Raw genomic sequence first — 23,830 nt, 5'->3', positions numbered from 1 at the left:
CCCGCTGGCTCCGCACCGCTCCCGGACGGGCCGCGCGGAGGATGCCCTCCTGACCGGGGCGTGCAGGGGGAGGAGACGTGATGCTCGCCCAGGCAGACTCTGCACGGAGCCGGTGCAGCCGCTGCAAGCCTGGGCAGGAGCGAGGAGGCACCGGCGGGGCGAGCGGGCAGGAGGCGGAGCCCACCTCGGGGGAGTTGGGAAGCGACGGCGCGGCCCGCAGGTAAGCCGGGAGGCGCGTGCTCTCTGCTCCTGGCTGCGGATCATCATGAGCATTAGCATGCTTTCACTGGCTTAAGCAGGCACAGCGGCGTCTTTGCACAGGGAGGACGGGCGGAGACGGGAGAGGGAAGGAATGAGTCCGGCCCCAAGGGTTAACCCGCAAAGTTTCGCTCCTGGCTGCCCGTAACGGCTAGTGGGGAAGGCGACTCGCCCCTGCTTTCTGCCCAAACGTGAAGCCAGAGGCTTTGGACACCTCGCGCAGCCAGAAGAGAGTGCGGCAAAAGGGACAGGCTAGCCCTGGTGCATCCCGCCCCAGCCCCAGCCCCAGCGCTGGGGACAGCACCCCTCCGCTTCTCGGAGCCCAGGGGAAGAGGCAAGGGGGGATTGGGGGGTTTTAAAAATATATGAGTGTTTTCTGCCAAGTTGTAAAAGGACATTTCAGCGCTGCCCGACTCACAAGAGGTTAAAGATCCTGTGCAAGGAGGTGGTAATAATTTTACCAGCGAGGAGGATTTCTCAGCTGCGATTCAGAAAGGGCTTCCAGATCTGGAGGAGGAGGAGGAGGAGGAGGGGGGAAAGCTTTCCGTCTCTCTCCTTAGACTTCGTGCAAAGGCAGTCGCAGCATGGAAAATTGGAAAAAGAGAGTAATCCTTTCAAATGAACTTTCCTGATTCATTTTGCAGCCGGGCTGACAACTTATTAGAATATTTTAATATCTATCTCTAAGGGGGGGGAGAGAGAGAGAGAGAGAGAGATGATATGAGAAGGAGTAAGCCAGCTAAATAATAATGTGAAGGTTACCTTGAGCCTATGATTTAGAAAAAAAAAAAAGAAGTAAGTCTGCGCTTCTTCCAACAAAGGCTTGATTTAATATAGTTTCACTGCAAATTCAGCGTGCATGCCTACAGCTGACGTATCAGGATGGGGCAAACTTCTGGGAAGGGACTGGAGGGGAGAAAGGGAGGTGAAAATGGGCACCAAGCAGAGCTGTTTAAAGAGCTAGCTCCAGCTCTTGGGAGCTGGGGGGGTGTCTGAAATGCTCCGGCAGCGCCCATCACCCTACCGATTGATTGCTCCTTATTGCACCACTGGCTCCCATACAGATGTGGACTCTGTCAGCTGGCTTACTAGCTGGGTTATTTTAAGAAAACACGAGGAAGGTGCTACCTGGGTCCAAATGGGCCTCTCTGCTCAGGTTGCAAATGCAATACATCGTGGCTGCTGAGTTCCAGTGGAGTTTGGCTGAAGCAGTCTTTTTAATAGCCAGGTCCTTTGTGGGGTTCGTTAGGGGAAAAACAGAAAACAAAAGCTTTGCCAGCTGAATTACAGAGGGAGGGATGATGGCATTAAATACCAGTCACACTTCATCCTGTGCTCTCATTAGTGGCTGTTGTTATTTATTGTAAATGCAATTTTGTACTCAGGAGGGGGCACGTGCTGTGCTGGGAGAGGAAATTCTCTGCTAAGTTTTTGGCCAAGGCTTTGGGAGGAGGTTTCTCTGCGACCGTGCCCCATGTCCATAGGCACTTGGGGAGTGTCAAAGAAAGACGAGATGAGACATGAGAGCTTGTCATTTGCTGCCTGCAAATGCACCATCGTCCCCCTGGGGAAGTCCCCTGCACAGATGAAAGGGCCCCTTAGCAAGAGCAGTGGTTGCTGGCCTGGATGTCTTCCTTTGGGTGTGATGGGCTTCTGGAAACCCCATCAGCTTTGCTGCTGGCCAGGGGTAGGAGGCACAGGGCAGCCCCACTCCCAGCCCACCAGGAGAAGTGTGCCGCTCTTGCTCGGTCCTTATCCAGGCAATGTTTTCAGTGGGATGCAGCTCCGGAGCGGGGGACGATTGCAAGATGTGATGGCCCAGAGCAAGTTGGGCTGCCTGTTGTGGAGAACGACCCTATGGGGCTATGATTAGGGTATCCACTCAGCCTGAATCAGGTGCTAGCTGCCACATAGGAACCCAGAGCTTTCTTCCTTACTGGCCCCTGTTCCCCCACCAACCCACGCGGGCCACATGCTGATAAGGCAGAAGGGAATGGCACGCTGGTGCAAGGGAGCTGAGGAGCAGACCCCCAGCCCTTCCTTGGCTGCTTGCAGCTGGATGCAAGGCCCCAGGTGCAATAGGGCTCCTTAGTTGGGCATGCACCAGGCTGTACTTCTTGGGTCCCTGCATGCCAGGCCTGTGTTTCAGCTACCCTGAGCCCCAGCAGGTGCCAGCCCAGCCTCTGGCTTCAGCTACTTGCCCTTAACAGGGACTCCCTGTCTGCTGCACCCTCACAGAAATGTGCCCAGGACTGGAGCTGAGCCCCCCAGGTCCCCTGGTATCTCAGGCACACTGCTTCCCACAGCTCCAGCCTTATAGCACTCTGGGTTTGTGCACAAGCTTATCAGGGACATGGAGCAGTTGCAGCAAACAAGACACACAGGCTTTGCCAGGGTGCCAGAAACTCACTTTAGCGAGAACCAAAAATGCAGGCAGAGTCAGAGAAAGCAAGAAGCATCTGCCTGTTTCCTTGCTTCAGTTTGCAGTGTCCCAGGTCACGGTCCCCTAAAATGCCTGCCGGAGGATGGCATCTCCCTCACATTCACGTCCAGCCAGTTTCTCTCTGCTTTCCAACCCAGCTTTCCCACCCCTGACACAGGGCTGTCTGCTCTCGGGCTCAGATGGGCAACGAGAGGAGAGATTTCTTTTATAACCTCCAATCCCTTTCCTTAGGCCACACTCTAATCAGCCTCCTCAGGTGATGAGGGTCATCCCCAGGTGAATCCCTGCTTAATTATCTACCACTTAGTGTTCAGATGAACTGGCCGGCCTGTGCTGGGGCACAGATCTTTCTTTGTCCAAGGGGGCTTCTACATGCAGAGAGGGCCAGGATGGTCCAGTGTGACCCCTTGCTGTTGGCTCTGTGTCACCGGCCCCTGGGATTTCAGTCCAAGGTGGAAGTCAGAGGAGAATGGAGAAGCCCCGTGGAGGCTGATCCAGATGCCCAGAGGGAGGGAGTGCCCCACATCAGACAGGACACACAGGCCCCGCATAGAGACTCCCCACGCTGTCACAACGCATGCTCCATGGCACCGGTGGTTCCCCTGCTCCGTGGTCCTGCAACCCCAAGCAGGGAGGCTGTAACCCATGCCCTGGCCACTGCATGTATAAACCCCATGTCATTTGTCTGCACTCCCGGCATGGTTCTGGCAGGGCTGAAAACTGGAGATGGGCTTGAGCATCTCATGCGGGATCCCGATCTGCGTCCAAACCTCCGTGGAGTTTACCCGTGTGTGGGGGGGAGGGACTTAGGCGTGCCTGATCCCAAAGCCTTGAAGTGATCGTGGCAGAGGTGTTATGCTGCCTTGCTACAGATCCAGCAGCGGGCATTTACATCTTGCTTTGCATTAGTGCAGCAGGTTGACCTTGCTTGCCAGTTATGCTGGAGTCTGGGTGTGATGCCAGCCACATCACTGCCCTGGGATGACGCCGGTGCTTCGCCAGGCTTGCCAGTGGGCTGCTCGGCGATGGGAGAGATGGAGGCATGAAGCTGAGTGCAAATCTGAACATCACTGAGGGTCTCAGGTTTGGGAATATCCCTGTCATGGTGCTTGACATGGACAGCCAGATGTCTCGGTGGTGCTTGGAACATGCGTGGGCAGGATTGTCAACAAGAGCCAGCCAGTCCCGGCCAAACCTTGCAGCTCAGCATTTCTGTACAGATCCACGTGAGGAAGCGAATGACTGTTGTGAGCAGTGCCTGGCTTCCTGCTAATGCGCATGGCTGTAATTGGGGAAAGCTCTCAAGTGGCGTCTCTTCAGTGACTTAATTTCGGGATGGGCTGCAGCGTCATTAGGCGCAAAGATCCTCTAAGGCACGGCGTTGCTTCGCTGCTCTCTCGCCTCCCATGCCATCAGCTGGCTTTTGCGAGCAATCCCAGGTCCACGGGCATTTCAGAATAAACTCACCGCTAAAATAAACTCATGCTAAAAGCTGAGGCAGACTTTTCCTAAGCGTGAGTGAGAACAGACAGCCCGAGGTGCCGGGAAACGCCAGGACAGACCAGTGATGTACGGGAACGAGCTTACTTTGCTTCAATAAACAGATCGGGGGAAGGAACGAGTGCTAGCTATTCGGTACCCCTCCGTGTCGCACGCTGCTAGCATTTCCCAGGGATCCACGAGGGATTTACAGCTGTGGTCAAAAGTGCCTTGGACACAGAGGCAAGGCTCAGCTAAACCCTGCAGCTGCAAATTTGAACCTCTTTATCTGAAGAGCTTCAGGGGAAGCGTGCCCCGTCCCCAGGTGAAGCAGGTCACTTCCTCTAGAAGCCCCTTGCAATTCCAGCTGGACGTATCAAATGAAGGCTGCTTGGGAGGTGCAATAATGCCCACTTTGGAGCTGGGTGCCTGTCGTGCCTACACGGCTTTGTTGCACATACTGGCAAAACTGGGATGATGGGCAGTGGATGCAGCATTGCTGGCCCCACCCTGATGAAAGTCATGAGAGACACTTAAAAACCCAGAGATTTGGAATGTAAATCATGAGATGCTATTTTTGAAGTGTGCGCGTGCAGTTCCCGGGGCGAAGGCAGCAAGGTGTGGAGCCCCAGCCTGCAGCGGGCAGCTTGCCTCTGCCCCGTGCAGAAATCCGAGGAGCACGTACTCCCCATGCCTGCGCTGGCTCCGGGGCCCCGTTCACCCCAGCATCTGCCCCACTCCCTCCCTCACCATGGGGGCCTCAATCTCCCCCCCTCGCCCCTTCCCTCTCCCCCCTGCTCCTTCCCCTGCACAGACTTGCCAGCTTGGTGCTCTCTACATGCACCAGAAGAAAAAAATCCTGAGATTTGATCTCTCTATCAGGAGATCGTGAGTCAGAATTAATTTGACTTGGAAATCGGGAATGTCATGAGGCATTGCTGTGTTAGCGAGGTCTGCTTCCCCTTTCCCCCACCCAGAGCACCAGTGGACGCCGAAGGGGATGTCTGGCCTCTTGCACAGACATACATCAAGCAGGATTGTGTGCTGCAGGAGGTGACGGTGTGGGGTGCTGGGGAGCTTTGGGCATCTGGAGGTAGCAGCACACGTGTTGCTCCAGAGGGAGGGGGCTGCAGATGCTGTGGTCTTAGCCTCAGGAGGTTGGCAGGATCGGAGTCTGAGCTAAGGAGGGCCCAGCTGGATTAATGCTTTGATGGGTATTTTTTGCAATGGTGTCAAAGAAGAGATTTAACTTCCACTGGATTTTAAATGCTCCAGAGCCAGCTGTGTTCATCTAGAGAGGACCTTGCATGTGCACTGCCCGTCTGCCACAGAGGGGATCAAAACAGCCCTCCCGAGACTCCCAAGACCCAGGCTGCAAACAGGGATCCCGTCTGCGATAGGGCAGGGCCCTGGGCTTTTGCAGAAAGCTCTAAATTCAAACCTTGATGTGAAGCATGATGGTGACCAGCAGGCCCCTGGCTGCCCCTGCTTTGTTCCAGTCAACTTAATGATGATTTTTTATGCACAGCACTTTGTTTCCTTACATTGTACCTCAGTTCATACATTTTAAACTGTGCATTCATTAAAGAAAAAAGAAGAAAGAGATTAGACCACTTATCAGCATGTCATTGCGAGGGATGGCTTTTTCCTTCCCACCCACTCATCATCAAGCCTCCTGTTTCATCTGCTTACAACAAAAACAAAACTACCCTGCATTTATTAGACCCTGGCTTCATGCACTCTGTGATTGTTCCTAAACCTACAGCAATTTGTCAGATTGTTGTAACTCTTACTTCAGAGTCCTATCCAAGATGCTCTTCAAAACAATCCTACAAGAAGTCATCCTTTTGATTAATTCAACTTTAAATATGCTGAAAAATATAGATGCTGCTTGAAATGGTTTGGGGTTGTTTTTTTTTTTTTGGCTTTCAGTGCTCTATGTAATCCTAGATTACCCAAGTCTGGGGAAAAAAGACTGTCTGAGAACTGAAGACAGCAAGAGTGGGTTTATCGGTGAGATTAGTTTTGTCTCCTTTAGACTGAAAGACTTTGGGGGATTAATTGCAGCCCAAACTTGTTTGACCTTCATGTAAAGTCAAAAAAGGAGCAGTTGGATGGTCACTGAAAGGGACTTACCCTCTACCATGTAGGAAGGTGATACCCCTGCAAATTCTCCATCAGGACTTACTGTGCTAGGATTGTACCCTGGCAGTCCAGTGGTTGCGGCAGGTGGGCAGCCCCTTCTGGGCACTGGCTAAGCCACATCGAGGCAGAAATGGCCCAATGTGTGGACAGCTAATGCCCTCTAAGCTCTGTCCTGCCGGCTGCTGTGTCCATCACACAGACCTCACGGCTCACTGAGGCTTGTTGCTTCATTAATTGTGGAAGTCATCATTAATTGGAGAAGCCACTTCCACCCTTGTCTGTGCTGGGCAGCCAGCATCCTTCTGCTGAGGGCACCTTATTAAGTAACAAGTCTTAATGAGGAGCAAACAGCTGGGCCATGATTTAGGCACTGGGCTTAACTGGGCCCCTTCAACACTGCAACCAGTAGGACATGGCAAATGCCTAGAGTCAACTGCAGGATTTGAATGGCTGTGAGCATTACCCCTGGGCTTCTCAGTGGCATCTCTCATGCTTTCAGGGAGCCCCAAGGCACAAAGAACCAGCTCCTCGGAGGCCCGGCTCTGAGCTGTGCTCGGCGGATCCTGGAGGCAGCTACGAATGTAGCCCCGAGCGCCCAGCTGCTGCTCACAGATCGCCCTCCTGCTATCAAAAAGCACCCCCACCCTTGTGAGATTCTCAACAGTAAAAGTGAAAATAGCGGCAGCTCAAAGCCATCCTTTCTGCTCAGAACAATAACAGCCTCGCGGCTGAGATGCCTATAGAAGATGGATGGAAACTTCTTCATCAAAAACCCAGGGGAGACTCTCCCCGGCATGGTCATGGGCACTTTCTCCATATTCATAGTTCAGAATAACGGGACTCTTGCAACTTTGAGCAGGAGGATCTGGCTCTCCCCTGCTTATACTTTCCTTAAGGGTAAATCATTGGCTGGAGGAGGCTGGAATTGCATTATTCCATATCTCATATGGGTCACAAGGTAGGAAAGCATTGTTCATCTAGGCTTGGCATCCTAAGTCATCAGTAGGCTCAGCTGAGACTAGCCAGGTCCACCCTGCCGCGGAACAGCGTATTCATTCAATAGCGAATGCAGCGGGAGAGTGGGTCCATGATGTTTGCAGGCATGGCTATAGCCACAAGAATCACTGCACTAACCACTCAGCAGCTTATTGAGGTCTCTGAGTGGAGGGGAATAATTCAGCGTGAGATTTTAAACTGTATCTGTTTGTTTGCAAATGAGTGGATCTCGAATGGATATCATTTGAGAACCGTTCCTCTGAAAAGCACTTGGTTTCCATTCCATTTCCCGACAGATAATTTCAAACTCTCCGTGCCTCTGTGAAATGGAAAACCTGAATCCTGCCCAGCTGACTGGTTATGGTCATTAGAGAGCTCACAACACTTTCCCAAGGAAGTGTTCGCTTCAATATTTTGGTCACAGACTAAACTGTGTATTGGATTTTTTGCTGTCTGAAATTGTCCATGCCGCCAATACGAGTTTTCATTACCTCCCTGGTCTCAATTGCTGCGTGTGGTTATAATAGCTGCCATATTTCATTAGAGGACGATTGTGTCGGGTGGGGGGGAACGAGCTTTGGGGTGTTTTGAAATGGCAGGCCTTACACACGTGTGAGGATATCATAGGTTGTAGACTGCACGATGCTCTCCTGCAATGCCACTGTGCTTATTCACTGTCATCTGAAGTTGGGAAGCAAGGAGAAGAATCTGAGAAAGGACCTAAGTTTTGCTGGTTTCGTGCCGCTGCCAAGCACTCAAACTCCCTGCTTTATCAGCGACTGGCCTTGAATGTGCGGTCTGCCCAGCGGGCCTGTTCTGACTCCTGATGGAAAGTGCTAAGAGACAATCCCCTCAAAATGCAGAATGGCTGGAGGTGCCCAGCGTGCTTGCAGCTGAAGGCTGAGCTTTAATCAGCCATGCCGATGACGAGAACGGGAAGTCGGGGCTGAAGGTCTCTCTCTGATTTGCTGCACTTGGGTTTCATCCTATAGCAATCAAATACACCACCCTGGCCTCCCAGCTGGGCTTGTTTGGCACAGCTCCTGGAGAGCGTGATCTCTACAGAGCAATCGTTTCTTCCTCTAGAAACCTGGCCATGATGAACTGACAGGGACAGAAGTATCTTTTAGTAGCTACTCAGTCATCTGAAATTGGAACTGAGCATAGTCAAGTATACCCTAGCAGAGCCGCTGTCTCTTCCTGGGCAAGGAATATGTCCCGGGGAGTTTTCGGTAATGATAATGTCACTTCCCTTCTAGCGAGCTGCCTGCCTTGCTGATCTGTCTCTGCATCACAGTCACTGTAATTTCATTACTGTCTTTCAACTGCTCCGACGTGTCTAGCAGGAGGATCCGTCTGGGCCGTGAGGTGGGGAGATATTTGATCCTGGAGCGGCGCTGTCAGCTCCTTCTGCTCTTGTAGCTCATCTCCAGACAGAGCCAGCTTGGCAGTGAACTCGCCTGAGCCAGACCAGTTCGTTAATGGGATTGCACGATCCCTTCCCATCCTACCTTCTGTGTGCTGGCGATAAGCCCGAAAACTGCAACTGTCAGGCATCCAGCGAGAACCAGCTCCTGGCACTCATGCGATAAAAGCCACTAGCCTGACAATGGCAAAGGGCAAAGGAAAATAGAGAGACGAAGTGGAAAGGCACTGGTTTCCTCTGCCTGGTGCTTTCAATGTGAGATCATTCTCCGAGGATGCGGAGACCTGGGAAGTCTTTGGCCGTGGCATATACGCTGGCACTTTCGGGTACGCTCCTGTGTTATCCCAGGGTGGAGTCTCCTTCCAAGGGCTGACACCACGAGGCAGAGAGGACCTGGCCTGGATGGGAGATGGGAGCACGCAGCTGGCCACTCTCGCACCCGCTTAGCAAACGTCAGCGCTGGCAGAGCAGTTACGCAGGGTTTGACCTGCTTTGAGGACAGAAGAGCTGTGTCTCCCTGCCATGAGCCAGATGGGGCCCTGGGGCCTACCCTTCTGCATCCAGACACATGCAGGCAGCGTGTGCAGCCTGTCTCATGGCTGAGCTCTGGTTCTCCTATGCTCAGTAGGAAGCTGCAGCCCCAGCTGTCTCATGTCTCAGCTGTGGGCCTTAGACGCATCCTGCCGTGGCCTTTTCTGTTCGCCTGGCTCTGATAGTCTGGAGACAGGCTGGTCCTTATCCCTCTTGCTTTCGGGCCATCACAACCAGCTACGCAAATGGTGACCGGTGTGGCGTTGGGGGCGCATCTACACGTTCAATTAATGCACTTCAGGTAATGTGCAATAAACCTAGTACCTCCATTGCGAGGTACTAGAAAAATGCACATGGGCCTATTTTAATGCGCATTAGCTAGAAAGCACATTTTTGGGTGACGCTTTAATGCGCATTAAAAGAGGCTAAAATAAGGCATGCATTAAAATAACGCGTTAATAATAATTTAAATAATGCATTAAAGCCCACGTGTAGATGTGCCCTGCAGGTGCCTTGCTGAGCAAGTGGCCTGTTTAACCCTGAGCCCTGCTCAGTCCTGACTCCTGATGCATCCTCCCTTCAAAAGTGAGCCGAGGGTATAGCTGGTCTCTGCAGGGGTCGGGATGCTGTCTAGGGCAGGCCTCCATTAGCGTTGCTGCGCCATGCCATAGGCCCTGCCGGGGTGGGGATCAGTTGAGAACTTCATCGTTCATGGGCGAAGAGGCAAAGCAAGTCTCTGGATAGGCTCTGTGGCTTTCCTGAGTTCAAACATTTGGCTGAGAAGAAAGGCTGAGAGCCTGTCTGCTGCTTGTCAGGACAGCAGAGCTGCTAACGGCGGGTAGAGGAGCCTGCTGTTTGGGAGAAGTGGGAAGAATCTGATCTAGGCCCAGTTGTATTATTGTTTTAAATCCACCCTCCTTCATTACCATGGGGCACCTGTACATTTGCATCTGTAGTTACTCCCATGATTATGCTTCTCAGTCCCTACCCAAGTACAGTGCAAGTAGCACGGTGGCTCAGACCCAGCACGGTGAGCTCCATGCCAAATCTCAACGAAGCACCACCCCAGCTGGAAAACACCTGCTCCTTCCAGGGCTCATCTCCTCTGGCTAAATCCTTTTGGAAATAGAACTGGAATTTTTTTTTTGCAGACCAGGCATAAAATATATGGACAATAGTACACCATAAAACTCATAATGTGAAGCTGATTTACAGATATACAGTGTAGCTTAAATGAAGTTCAGTAACCTTTGCGGAGGGCTTAAGCAGCAAAAGGAGCCTATTCCACATCAGAGAGGAAGGTCCCACAGGCTATTTTAGCATTTAAGAGCATGTATAGGGTGCGATTTTGACCCTACTCAAGTTGGTAGCAATGCTCCCATTCATTTGAATGAGACCAGGATTTCACTCGGGGAGTTTTTAATTTGTCTAAGAGAAACCATTTCCAAAAAGAAGTGGAATGAACACGGGGGCCACTCCACCGGGAAACACTATTTTTATCTTTGTTCTTTAACTGAGGAAATCTCAGCCAATTTAAATCCAGCTGCATGCATTCAAATCAGAACAGGGCCATGGAGCAGCTAGCGCGATGATGGATCCTTTAAAAATGCAGACGGCGAGATCATTTTCATCTGATTCCCATTGTCTCCTGGTTCGCGCTGCCCAGGCTAATGCAGCCCCCACCCCGCAGCGGGAAAGAAGATGCCGTCACCCAGAGACGGCAGATAAACCGCGGATCCACTTTGCACCCCTCAATTCTGGAAACAGGCGGGTGTGGGAAGTGAAGGCGGCTAGACAGAGAGTGTGTGTGGACAAGAGCCAGCAAGCCCATGGCACGTCAGATGGCACAAGCATGTTTCTGGGGTAGGTGAGAATTTGGACACCTTCTGCTATTGTGACAATCCGTGCTGCTGCTTGCCGGGGAGAGCGGGAAGGCTCTTTTCAGCTCATACAATGGGACTCGTCATATTTGCAAATCACATTGTGTCATGCTAATATTATATTAGTGTCCTGGTTACTCACTGACATCCCCGCAAACAAACATTGATCTCCCGCATCGCTCGTTGCCGCACAATGGAAGATTGTGTGTTTCAGGCAATTAGCCCATCTTATAAAATGATAGGCCGTCTTTGCTCGTTCCAGAAACACTTTCAGCCCCTGTTAAAGGAAACTAAAGTACTGCAAGATAAGATAACACTAATGGAAAGAGTCAGATAACACACAAGCTTGTGGTTGTTACTGGGTAATTAAAATAATAATACAGTAATATATTGCTATTTCACAATGAGCTGTCTACCGAGTTACCTGTTACCCTGGCATAAATACAAAAAAAATGCATCCTGGTTTTTGGTATTACAATGACTTTAGTGTCACCCTGTTTGAAATCATCAATTGAAATACGTTGTCTCCTGTTTCTGCACACAAAACTCTGCAATATGCGGCTATTTTCTTACAGTGCTGTTAGCATGGTGGCCTCAACTTTTTAAATGATTCATAGCTTCAAACATTTGCCTTTATGAGCCACTTTGGCGCGGGCAAGGCACATTTGTCACAGGACAGAATGGAAAAGGCTTTGGTATAATTGCCGGTGATGTCCCAGCACCAAAGAAATAGCCCAGATTGCATCCGAGTGACTTGCGTGGAGGACAAAACTATTGGGAGGCAACTGAGAATACAGGCAAAGGAGCCAGTCGAGTCTTGCCAACTGTGATCAATGAAGGGTGTGCTTACGTGGGTACACAGCAGTGTGTACACGCCTCTTGTTCAACACTGTTTAAGACCCCCTCACTAGTCCCGAACCCCAGGAGGTCTGCAAGGCAGTTATGATCCTTTCAGCTGGACTAGGGGGCTTACTGGAATGCCTTAAACCTATAGAGCTGGCCCAACTCAGGAAGCCAGGCAGCTGCATGCCAAATTCAGTCTTGCTCACCCAAGAAAGTTACCTGGAAACAGATTTATGTCCTTGTTCTGACTGACACTCCTGGTCACGGCCAGCAAAACCTCTGTTGCTGCTTCTCGCATGAGCAAATGAGGAACAGCTGGAGGTCCCCAGTCCTTAGCACATGGAAGTCATTTCTAGCATGGTGTTCAAGAAGGGGCCCTGGATTGCTGCCCAAAGCCGATAGCGCTGGCCAGATTAAAATGAACCTGTTTCATCAGACGGCGGCTTGTGGCATGTCACATGTGCATATGGCATTTCAGTGCTACAGCTGATGGCAGAGCTAAAACCCCATGTTTCCAGCCTACACAAGAGCAGGAAAAATAAGTGTCTGAGCCCTGGAGTCTCTCTCCCAAACAAACCTTGAACCTTTCAAGCAACCCACTCATAAATTACCCCGGTGGCACCACTTGGATTTGCTTGATGGCTCATTCAGGGCAGTCCTTCCTTTGAAGGAAGCATTACATTTAGCTTAAAGCGATTGTAGACTCAAGCAGGGAGTTCTGCAGGAATGGGGATTAAGCTGACGCTGCAGAGAGGCTAGCCCAATGAAGTTCAAAGCAAACGGGTCACCTCCTGACAGCCGCCGCGCTCCCCGGATCAGGTGCTTTGCTTGTTTGTACGGATCAGACGCTGCACTTTGCTTCTTTGCTGACTACCAAACTGGAGGTGCCGATGCAGTGTTGGGTTACCGCTGCGGGTATGGGGAGGTAATAAGAGCCAACGTGCAAATCCCATTGCATTCTTTCCATCATAGCAATTATTCTGCCAATGTAAGAGGGCAAATGAAAACACCCACCACAGGATGCACACGCCAACTCCCCCTTAGTTAGCCCGCGGAGAATTCTTGTATGGATCAGACAGCCCATTTCCTTTTGAAAAGCCATGTTTGACCTGCATGTATGTAAATACGAGCATGTTTTCCCCATCCATATCATAGGCCAGAAATAATCAAGAGTGCAAAGATTGTATGTGGGAGATCATGGGTGCGTCTACACATACGCTTTAATGCGCATTAGCCTATTTTAATGTGCATTAAAGCATCAGAAAAAAAACTGCTCTCTCTCTCTCTAATGCACATTAAAATAGGCTGATGCACATTTTTCTGGTACCATGGGGTATTTATACACATAGCTTTTTTCCCCGTGACACGCTGGAGATCTGCTGCTTTGGAGCAGACCAGATTCATTGAGCCTGCTACCCGCACGTGAGCGGAGGCGAACTGCGCTGTGCCGCGTGCAGTTGCATAAGTGTGCATCAGCGCGCAGAAAATGGCGGCAGAAGCACTTCCAAGGTGTTTTAGTTCAAAAGCACACTGCTGCCATTTTCTCAGCGCTGACACACATTTCGCCACTTATACAATTGCAAGTGTCGCAGTGCCGGGCGCTTTTCAAAGCACCTGCTGCTGTGGTGTGTGCATGTGTACGAATGCCCGGCGGTACTAGATTTAATGCGCATTACCTAAAGCGCATTAATGAACGTGTAGATGTGCCCCATGAGCTGCAGAGCAAGGGAGAAAATCCTTCTTTCCCGCTGATTGGCAGGTGCTCATTTACAAGGGTCTCACCGTTTTCAGTGGCCTTCAGCAGGGAGGGGACGCCTTGGAAGATAGCAGCAGTGTTAGCACACAAGGTCTGTGCCTTGGCTGCCCCGCTCTCATGTGAGACAACACTCCAGACAGATCTTGGGGATTGTAGCAGCCAGAGGAGAGGCAGCGGCTTATGCATCTGGGGCTCTTGGGCAGGAAAAAGCAGTGATGTTATTGAGTCTCTGGCTCTTTGCCCCAGGGACCATCTTTTGTTCTGGGTGTATACAGCACCCAGCACCGTAAGGTCCTGGTTCCTAGCCTGCATTACTGCAGTGCAAATGCTAGCTGTTCAGTCGTGCTGCTTCCAAGCCCCGCGTGCCAGGAATAAGCCTTATTTAGACTCTTCTGAATTTCTCACCAGCTGAGATCCTTTCTGCAAAATGCTTTTGTGCTACTTCAGTACCCCACGCCCTCACAGACCTAATTCTAGTCCCAATTGGTTTTCAGAGCTTTTTTTTTCCTAACCAAAAAACCCCTCCCAGCATTACAACAAATTGAAGAATTCAGTATCTTGGCGCTGTGTTCTGTGTCGCCAGACGTACAGGCTTTTCCTTGGCAGTGGCAATAAAATGTGCTTTCTCTGCCTCGCAAACAGGAAATCCTCTCATTTGGGTGGCTGCTTTCAGAGGCTTATGGGGAACACTCAGGCCATCTCCGCTGTTGAGCAGCATCTCCTTATCACTGCAGCATTGTCAGGCTTATTATTTTGGCAACATCGCTGGCGCTGTGGTTTTTATTTGAAATGTTCCAAAGAAATGAATAGCCCATTCTTCCAGGACCCAAATACCATGATTCAGGCGGGCACCAAGAGACCCTGGGATCAGGAATTGCGAGCGCTTTCTTGAATTTTTAATCCCGTGTAGCCGAACTGCAAATGTCAGTTAAATTTAAAACTTAAGACATCAGCTCTGTTAAATAAAATAACTCTCCTGCAATTCGCTACAGATCATGTTGATGTGATTTCAACTGTGCACTAAAACATTGTCCGGGCAGCTGTCAGATGACTTATGCTGACACGGGCTGTTATGTACAGCAGAGTAGGCATGTTTCAGGGAGGTATCCATCTATGGAGCTAATCAATATGGATGGGCAGTGGAAGATCATTGCAGGTTGCTCGATGCAGAGCTCAGAGGCCGAATCCCCAGCTGGTGCATCTTGACGCAGCACCTCTTGCATCAACGGGGAGATCTCGATTTACAGCAGCTGAGGGTTTGGCTCATGTGTCCGGAGGTTATTTCTGGGCTTCCTAAAAGCAGGAGGAATAGAGGAACAAGTACTTTGCAGATGAACTGACACCACCCCCTGCCTCCATACAGCACCCTTTATTCTGGGAGCTCTTGATAGACTGTGGTTAAAGGACTGTCTTGCCAGCTTTGTGCAGGATTGCACAGGATGTTCACCTGGAAGAACCAAGCCCCATTTCCTAGTGGTTAAGGGTGTCTTGCTTTCCTACGGGTCTCACAGGAAGCTACAGCTGCTCCCGACCACATGTGGAGAGCCAGGACAGCAAGGCCCTTCGACTCGAGCCCACAGGTCCACCAGAAATCTGATAAAGACTATTCACAATTCCCTTCCTCCCCTGCTGGCAGTGGCGTCAGCTCCCTAATTTACACCTAAAACCTTCTGTTGACTTGCAGCGAGGAAGGAGATGTACCAAAACTGAAAGCACATTTGGAAACCCCGCAGAAGTCATCCAGCGGATGGGCAAATCTGACTTCAGGTTTAACCAAGCAGGCAAAAAAATCCCAAATAAAAGGGTCTTCCCCATTGCAAATCTTTTTGTGCTTGGACCAGAGAGGGGGCTTGAGTGCTACCCGGGGTCTCGGGAGCCCAGGACATAGTGGGGTGGGACTGGTTTTCATCCGAATGGCTGAATGGTAATATTCTGTTCCCGGCTCTTTCCTAGTGCTCAGAGAAGCACCAGAAACGGTGCAACCCCCAGGTTGCCATGAAACCTTTCTTTCCCAGGAACATCCCCTGTTAAGTGGCATATCTAGTGATTTTATGCTCCTACCCATCCCTCCGAGCGCCTAACCCTGAAACACTTGCGCTGTCTGTAATAGCAGCTCCTGAGAGGGACCTGGTGAGATACAATCTGCTATCCGTAGGGAATGCAGATCACATGCCTTCTGCTGCCATGTTTCCCCAGCCACTACATCGTGCCGTCTCTCTCACAGGCTTGGAGGTGCTGGAGACCTGGTGCACGTGTGTGCCAGCAGCATCTGGCTCCTCGGGTTTGATCCATGGAGGTCAGGGGGCTTTGGGATCACAACTTCAGGCAGGAGCCTAATGGGGACCGCATACCTCTGCAGTCCCCTTCCCCTCTTGCAGGTATTTCCATCAGCGACAGGGGCACGTGCCAGTGCCCAGCCTTGATTCAGAGCTCCCTGGGTGTGGGGCAGTTCATGCTGGAGAGTTTGATCCAGCTCTTTAGCAGGATGGAGACACGAGGTCTCAGAAGATCCTGCTGAGCTCCTGGGGGTATCTGGTTCCAGAAGGAGAGCTCTTCTCTCTGGGACAATCAGGAAAAGAGGGCCCCGAACTGAATGCAGCTGAAATCCTCAGCCTAAATTTCTAAGGAATCAACCCCCTCCCTCTTCCCTCGCGCTCAGATGCCCTAGCACCTCTTCTGGAAGAGTGGCTACGCAACTGGTGAGATCCAGAGATAGAAATACCCATTTGAACGGCAGTAATTACTTCTCAAATAAAGCACTTGAGCGATACACTTGAGGGTAGAGCCTTACACTCTCTTGAAGCTGCCATAATATTTCAGTCTAGGAAATTATGTTCCTATCTGAGGCTGGCTGGAAATCTATTCTCTTTCAGAAAAAATAACCCACCAAAGTTGTAAAATTTGCTTTTGTTCTGAGGTGAAACAAAGACAAGACCTTTCAACGTGTTCTTGCAAAAAGCCACAAGAGACTCCAGAAACCTCTCTGATGACGGTTTTAATTGCAACTGAAATGTTGTGTGAAAACACATTGATTATTTCTTTTGACAAAAACCCACATTTTCGACAGGGAAGAAAAAAAAAAAGTTCTGTTGAAAGTATTTCAAGCAGCTCTATTCATTTAGGAACAAGTCAAAATAAGAGGTCATGCTTATTAAAGAGATTCACATCCTCTCCCTCTGAAAGCCATGCTCATTTGTATCGCCGGGGGGAGGAAGCGGGGAGACGGAAAAACTCAGGGTTATTCAGCAAGGGATGAACTTTGATATCTGCACAGTGCTTGCTGGCAGTTCCATTTGTGCATGAAAATTGGCCACATTTTTCATGAAGCATGGCTTGCTAGGGAGCTAGAACGGGCAAACGAACAGCAGCCGACAGGCTTGATGCTGAGCCATTGGGGGTGGTTTATACCATTTCAGGTGGACTACAGAGTGACAGGATCACTATGCAGGATCCATACCTGATCCCTCTTGATACTGAAATAAATCATCTCATCAGATCTAAATATTAAGACAGTTTTGGTCCAGGTCTAGACCTGAAACCTAGGGTTGTGGCCCACCTCCAGTGACGAGAGAGAGCAAGACCCACCTCTAGTGACGAGTGAGAGAGAGAGGGATGGTGCAGGAAAATGTAGACCCCATTTAGGGGATGCAAGCAGAGATTTGAAACCAGAGACCGTGAGGAGTGGTGAACTTTGGGGTGAACCCAGCCCTGCTGCGCCAGCATCAACTGCATGCAAACCAGCAGTGGCCACGGCGTCGTACAGATAGTTCCTCGTCAGGCAGCAAGTGGTGCCAACAGCCTGTGCGACCGGAGCCAAGCAAAACAAAGCATTTTTTTTTTCAAATTTGGATGAAGTGAGTTTTGTTGGAACAGCGTCTACAATTTCCAGGGGAGCATTTCACTCGGCGGTGTCCCTGGGCTGGACGTGAGGAGTTTGTGGTGTCTGTCGGGGGTGATGTATGAGATCAATGGGCTTTCCTGTTATAAACGTCTCCCCTCACTCCTCTTTAACTCCCACCCAGCCCCTACTCCCTGCACTAAGAGAGATCACTTGTTAAATGTTTTGAAAGAGGCTACGCACCCACACCAAGATGATTCCTCCTGGATATCCATCCTCCTGGGTTATTTATGGCGCAAAAGACATGTTCCAGTCCAAGCATCCATGCGTGGATCGAGGGCTGAATCTCCAGCTGGTACAAATTCCTACCGCTCCATGGAAGTCAGTGCCTTTGCACCAGTTATACCAGCTGAGGAGGTGGCTGAGATAGCTTAAATGTTTTTAACAGTAACTAGTGATTTTGGGTGTATCCCATTTCAGTGCCCGACTTGAGGTCAAAGTGGTGAGTACCCGCCCGCTGGAATTTCAGACTCTCTAATGTGTCTCCCAGAGGCAGCCCAATGCTCCTTACGTCACTTTGGACAACCTCACCCATGTCCAGACTTAGATTTACGGTAAATCTAGACTTTGAGCTTCTCACTGTGGCCAGCAAATGCCAGCTCTCACTTAGCAGTAGTAACTCATCACATGGCATCCATTTAGAAGATGAACCAGATGGGTTTTGTTTTAAATCTCAATCCTGTCCCGCCCCTCTTTAAAATAGAAGAAGGGAGGATTACAAATGCAACAAGACTTATGCTTGAGCCTCAGTTTGGGATTCTCTGATTCTAGAAAAAAGATGTTGGGCCTTTCCCTGCTTAGTCACTACTAGCTTTGCCGTTGGTTATTGTATTTTTCCTGCCGAATGGATGAAAGATAACACTCTGTCCCCCAAATAAATATATTTGCTTTTTAGGGTCCAACTTGGTGGTAATGGGTCATGCCTTGGCTGTCTGGAAAGTATGGCTGTGACGGGTCCATCACTACTTGGCGTCTTTGTTGGGCTTGGAGTCTGTCGTGTGCTGCTCTTTGCATTGGGAGGGCTTTGCAAAAAGTGCTCTCTCTAAAAGAAAGACTGAGAACCAGGCAGCGTGAAATATGGTTGCACTTGACTAAAAAGACTCTTTTAAGGGCTGTTTACCTATCAACAGCATCGGTAGCAGCTTTGGCCTCCTTCTGCCCCCAGGTAATGGAAAGGGATTTTGTGCTTCTCTTGTTAGGTAGGAGTGCACTGGGCATTGCGAAAGGGAGCCGTGGGAGTTCCCAGCACTTGGAGCCAACGTACTATATTGAATTTAAAATTACACCAATTGGATTCTTGGCCAGCCATCCAGAGAGTTGAATTGTGACCATTACTCACTGATGGGAAAGAAACACAAGAGAAACCTGCAATGCCACCTAACGAGAAAGCGGTTTATTCATAAGAGCCGACAATATCGTTCCATGAGCTTGTTCTTTTAGGAACAAGCAGGTGGTATCTGATTGGCTGGCGCACGGGGTATAAATGTGTCTTGCTTGAATCTTTTGGAACAATAACAGCACGAAGGAGCCACATCAGCACACGAGGGCGTCCAGTTCACCACCATCGCTGAATAGACACTATGCGCAAGGTCTGCTTGCATATAAACAGCACTGTCCCCGCTGGTTTTTAAATACAGGATGCAGTGAGCACCACGAGAAGGTTCACAGACTATTTAAAGGGATATTACCTTCTCCTACTACTTTCCTATGATCTTATGATCCTACGTAATTCCTGGCCACTACAGTTTTTGGGGGGGAAAGAGAGAAGCTGAAGTGGCAGAAGCTGTCTCCTGTTGGCACTGTGCACAAGCGCCCACAGACTCCGGACTAGTTTTGCTGGCTTACTGACATCGGGGATGGAGCGCAGCCTTTTCTCACATCCTCTGTACAACACAGCTATGCCAGCAAAACGTTGCAGTGGAGATCAGGTGTAGATTGAGCTCTGGGTTTGTTTTCCTGTGTTGTTGCTTTGTAAGTAAAGTTTGGGAACAAATGCTCTGTGAAGCTATGAGAAACCTGGATATTTCAGCTGCTTCTAAAGAATTTAAGATTAAAAAAACAGAGTCCCAATTAAACACTACGTTCTTAAATTGTCCATACAGCTCATGGTTGGCCTCTGCCTAGCAAGCAACTCTTTTTAGTGCCGCTGTCAAACAAATCCATTTAAATCTCCTTCAGTCCTCCTTTGACAACCTCTTTGTGTGTCTATGGCATGAGGAATTTCACTCTAAGCCACTAAGCCTGCTCTTTTCCAGATTGGCCTAAAGGGCTGTAGCAGATCCAAACAGAGCCGAAGCCCTTTAAATAGACCGTGAGCCTCGTATTGGTGCTCAGTGTGCTCCATACTTGCAGTTTTAAATTTTGAAGCTGCAAGGTTAATACGCACAGATAGATGGTGATAGGACCATCAGAAAGGGGATGATCAGATGAAAAAAATCTTACTGGTAGTAAACCCAGTCCTTGCAAGTCTCATCTCTTTGAAATAAGAGTTTATTTATCCCCCAGAAATTGTTTTTCCTATAACTGATTCAGCCAAAGTTTAATAGAAACTATGTGGAACCAAATGGAAAAACAAAACCGTTTTTAAATGTGTTTTTATGTAAACCCAGCTGGGGGCGAGAGCCTGCAGAGATGAAATCTTAGAAGAGAGGGAGTTTGTTGTGTGAAGAATAAAGCAAAACATCCTCTTCAGGCAGAGAAACAATCTTGGAGCATGATTTTCCTGGTATAAACTGAGAAGCATGGCATTTAAGTCCAGAGTCTTACACAACGGGTCCACAGTTAAGGGTGCACCTGCCTTGCCATCCAAATGTGTGGTTGCAGATCATTTAGACCAGGGGTGGGCAAAATGCGGCCCACAGGCCGGATGCGGCCCGCCAGTCCAGTCTATCCAGCCCATGGGGCCCCTAAAAAATTAAGAAAATTAATATTTATCTGGCCCTGGCTGCCTGTCATGAGGCCCTCGATGGCTTGCCAAAACTCAGTAAGCGGCCCTCCATCCAAAATAATTGCCTGCCCCTGATTTAGACAAAGTGTGGACACATGAGACTTTCCTAGTGAGTAAAGACAGTTTACTCTGGAGTAGAAGGTGGACCCGACAAATGATAAACAGTCTTAGGGCAATGTTACATGCTACACTTAGACTGTACTAAGGGCACTTAACACATGTGCATCTGTACATTAAAGCTCATTAGCTTATGCCGAATGCCCTTTGAGTATCTCAAGGTTATGCCACTTCAGGGGAGGGTTAACTTTGGGCTGCGCTGCCCAGCTCATGTTAGGATAACTTCAGTCTGCTCCATGAAGATAAAACGAGCAATTTGCAATCCTCCAGCACCCCAGGATGCACCACTCCCAGCCTCCCCCACCAATCAGAGCAGGGATAGAGCCCAGGCATCCTGGCTCCTAGTCACTCCCCTGCTCACCAGCCCTCTAGTGGCAAATCAGAGCCGTGCAGGCACAAAACGGTATTAACTCTTGGCATGACACTGCTCACGGCGTGTTGCAATCTTGATGCCACTTAACATTGCACCGATTTAGTACGGTCTAAGCGTAACGTGCAACTTCACCCTGATGTGGAGCAAATCAGCCGATTCTGGGGTATGATTATCCCTGAAGAGAACTGTAATAACTTTCCCCACTAGTGTATGTATTACGTGTCCACAGGTCTAGCCCGTTTCATCCTGGGGTAGCTTGTTTAAGGTAAAGAGGCTACTACTCACTTCCTTGCTGCTGAGCAGAAGGTGCTGCAATAACACTTACAGCAGGCAGTGACCTTGGGAAAACTAGATTTATGTCTGCTCAGCACACTGGTCTAATTTGACCCGGAGTGAATGCCGGATCCATCCCTAAGTGAGAGCTCAGTTGGGTCCAGGAAGCACGGCTCTGAATGCCTGGGTAGCACAACATCCCACTGTCTGATAATGATATTCAGTAAATCAATCGCTGAAAATATACACAACCCTCCACATGCCTTTCCCCCCCGTCCGTTCACCCCCGACTGCTTCCAACAGAAGAAGCTACATAAACAAATCCAGCAGCAAAATTAAGTCCCCGCACAGCTGAATAAATACAACTTCAACTTACATTTAAAAGCAGCTGACTGCATGGGCCGTTCTGCTCGGCGCCCATGGCATTCGCAATGCCTGTGTAGTCAAAGCTTGAGGGAACAAGCATCAAATGTTCCTTAACTTGCATGGCTGTGCTTGAGCGAAGGACAGAATGGAAACCTTAATTTTTAATGTCTGGGCTTTGCTCACTTTCTCTCCTAGCTGCATTGCTATTTAAATTGAGTCCCGTGCATTTTATCTTCTGGTTCTGTTTGAAAGAAAGAAAGGAGCAGGATGGGGGAATGTGTTCACTGCAAGGGGTGAAGACAGGGATTCATTCAGGGGAATGAATCTGGGGTTTGGAGGCGAGTGATGGTATTTGAGGGTTTCCTCAGCCTAGACCTAATGCTTAGTTAGATACCCAGGCTTGTACTTTCTGAAAGGGGGGAGTGAATTTAGTGCACAGGCTCCACTGAGTCTGAGAGAAGTGGTTTGCAAAGCTTTTCAGTGCAGCTGATTCACCTTTTTCTTATTATTTATTCATCGTGCTCCCTGAGGCAACCCTGGTCCTTTTTGAGGAAAGAGAGCAAGAAGCTTAGTATAGGGACTGGCTATTCAGAGACCTGGGTTACGTGGGAACTGCAGAAATTCCTCCTCCAGAGGAGAACTTTGTTGCAATAGTTGTCCGTGGGGACCTTACTGTTTGGTGGAGATGAGGGAGCAAAAAGGATGCAGAATATGTTCCTAAGGCCATATGCATGTGCGTGTGTGATACCTTAGGAGATACTGGATTGAATCGTAGAAAGTTGGGGTTGGAAGGGACCTTGGGAGGTCACATCTAGTACACCCCCTTGCTCCAAACAGGACCAACCCCAACTACATCATCCCGGCCAGGGCTTTGTCTACCTGGGTCCTCAAAACCTCCAAGGATGGAGCTTGCTGAGACACTAGAGGAGAATCAGCAGAAAGAGGCTCATGTGGGTTTAGAGGTTGTGTCGGTGTTCAGACCAGCTCAAAAATGCACGCTGTGAAGTTGCCTGTGTACACACAGGCTTGAAGACACCCAGGCTTCGGGTTCAGCTGAGCGTGGCTTAGCACGATCCGACGACGGTTGGTGCAAAGAGCGCAAAAGCGCACTTTCATTTGTAGAAACAAAAGGAAGCCTCCTTTCAAACGTGTGTCACCAAAAGGCGGAAATGGGACTGGGACTAGCAACCTGGATCAAGGACAACAAGAAGTCCTTTTTTAAATACATAGGGGGTAAAAAGAAGGTACCGGGTAACATGGGGCCTCTGCAGGACACGCTAGGAAAGCTGGTCGTCGCACCAGACAGCAAAGCTAACCTATTTAACAATTTCTTTGCCTCCATCTTTCTGAGCAGGGACCAGGACATCCCCCTCACTGGGACCCCATAGGCCCCAGGGGAGGCGCACCCAGGCCTAGGGTCAGTGAGGACCTAGTCAGGGAACTTCTGGAGGGACTGGACGTATTTAAATCAGCAGGTCCTGACGATCTCCACCCCAGGGTGCTGAGGGAATTAGCAGAGGTCATTGCAGGACCCTTCACAAGCACTCGTGGTGCTCTGGCCAGGTGCCAGAGGACTGGAAAAAGGCCAATGTGATCCTCATTTTCTAAAAAGGGAGGAAGGAGAACCCAGGTAACTACAGGCCTGTTAGTCTTACCTCGGTCCTGGGGAAGCGCTTTGAGAAAATTATCAAGGAGCACATCTGTGAGGGACCAGCAGGGGAGATTATGCTCAGGGGCAACCAACACAGGTTCATTAGGGGCAGGTCCTGTCAGACCAACCTGGTGGCCTTCTATGACCAGGTCACAAAATCCTCAGACACAGGTGTTGCGGTGGACATAGTCTTTCTGGACTTTAGGAAGGCCTTCGACCCTGTCTCTCACCCCATTCTCATTAAAAAACTAGGAGACTAGGTTTTGACAGTGGTGTCAATGCCTACACAGTCAGATGGGTGGCAAATTGGCTGGAGGGCCACACCCAGAGAGTGGTGGTGGATGGGTCTTATTCGACCTGGAGGGGTGTGGGCAGTGGGATCCCCCAGCGCTCGGTCCTCGGGCCCGCACTGTTCAACATCTTCATCAGTGACTTGGACGAGGGGGTA

General features: G+C 49.9%; 1 protein-coding gene across 1 annotated transcript in view; it reads left to right on the top strand.

Annotated features, from left to right (window-relative positions):
- Positions 1 to 71: 71 nt before the first annotated feature.
- WSCD2 (WSC domain containing 2) overlaps positions 72 to 23,830 on the top strand; it is a 107,155-nt gene continuing 83,396 nt past the window's right edge. The window contains exon 1 of the mRNA XM_025198700.1: positions 72 to 220. The gene's annotated coding sequence lies outside the window, so the exon portion shown is untranslated. The remainder of the gene's footprint in view (positions 221 to 23,830) is intronic.

Source organism: Alligator sinensis, unplaced genomic scaffold, assembly GCF_000455745.1.
Source record: "Alligator sinensis unplaced genomic scaffold, ASM45574v1 scaffold628_2, whole genome shotgun sequence".
NCBI lineage: Eukaryota > Metazoa > Chordata > Crocodylia > Alligatoridae > Alligator > Alligator sinensis.
Note: the sequence above shows the minus strand (reverse complement) of the source record. Positions and strands in the feature narration are given on the sequence as shown.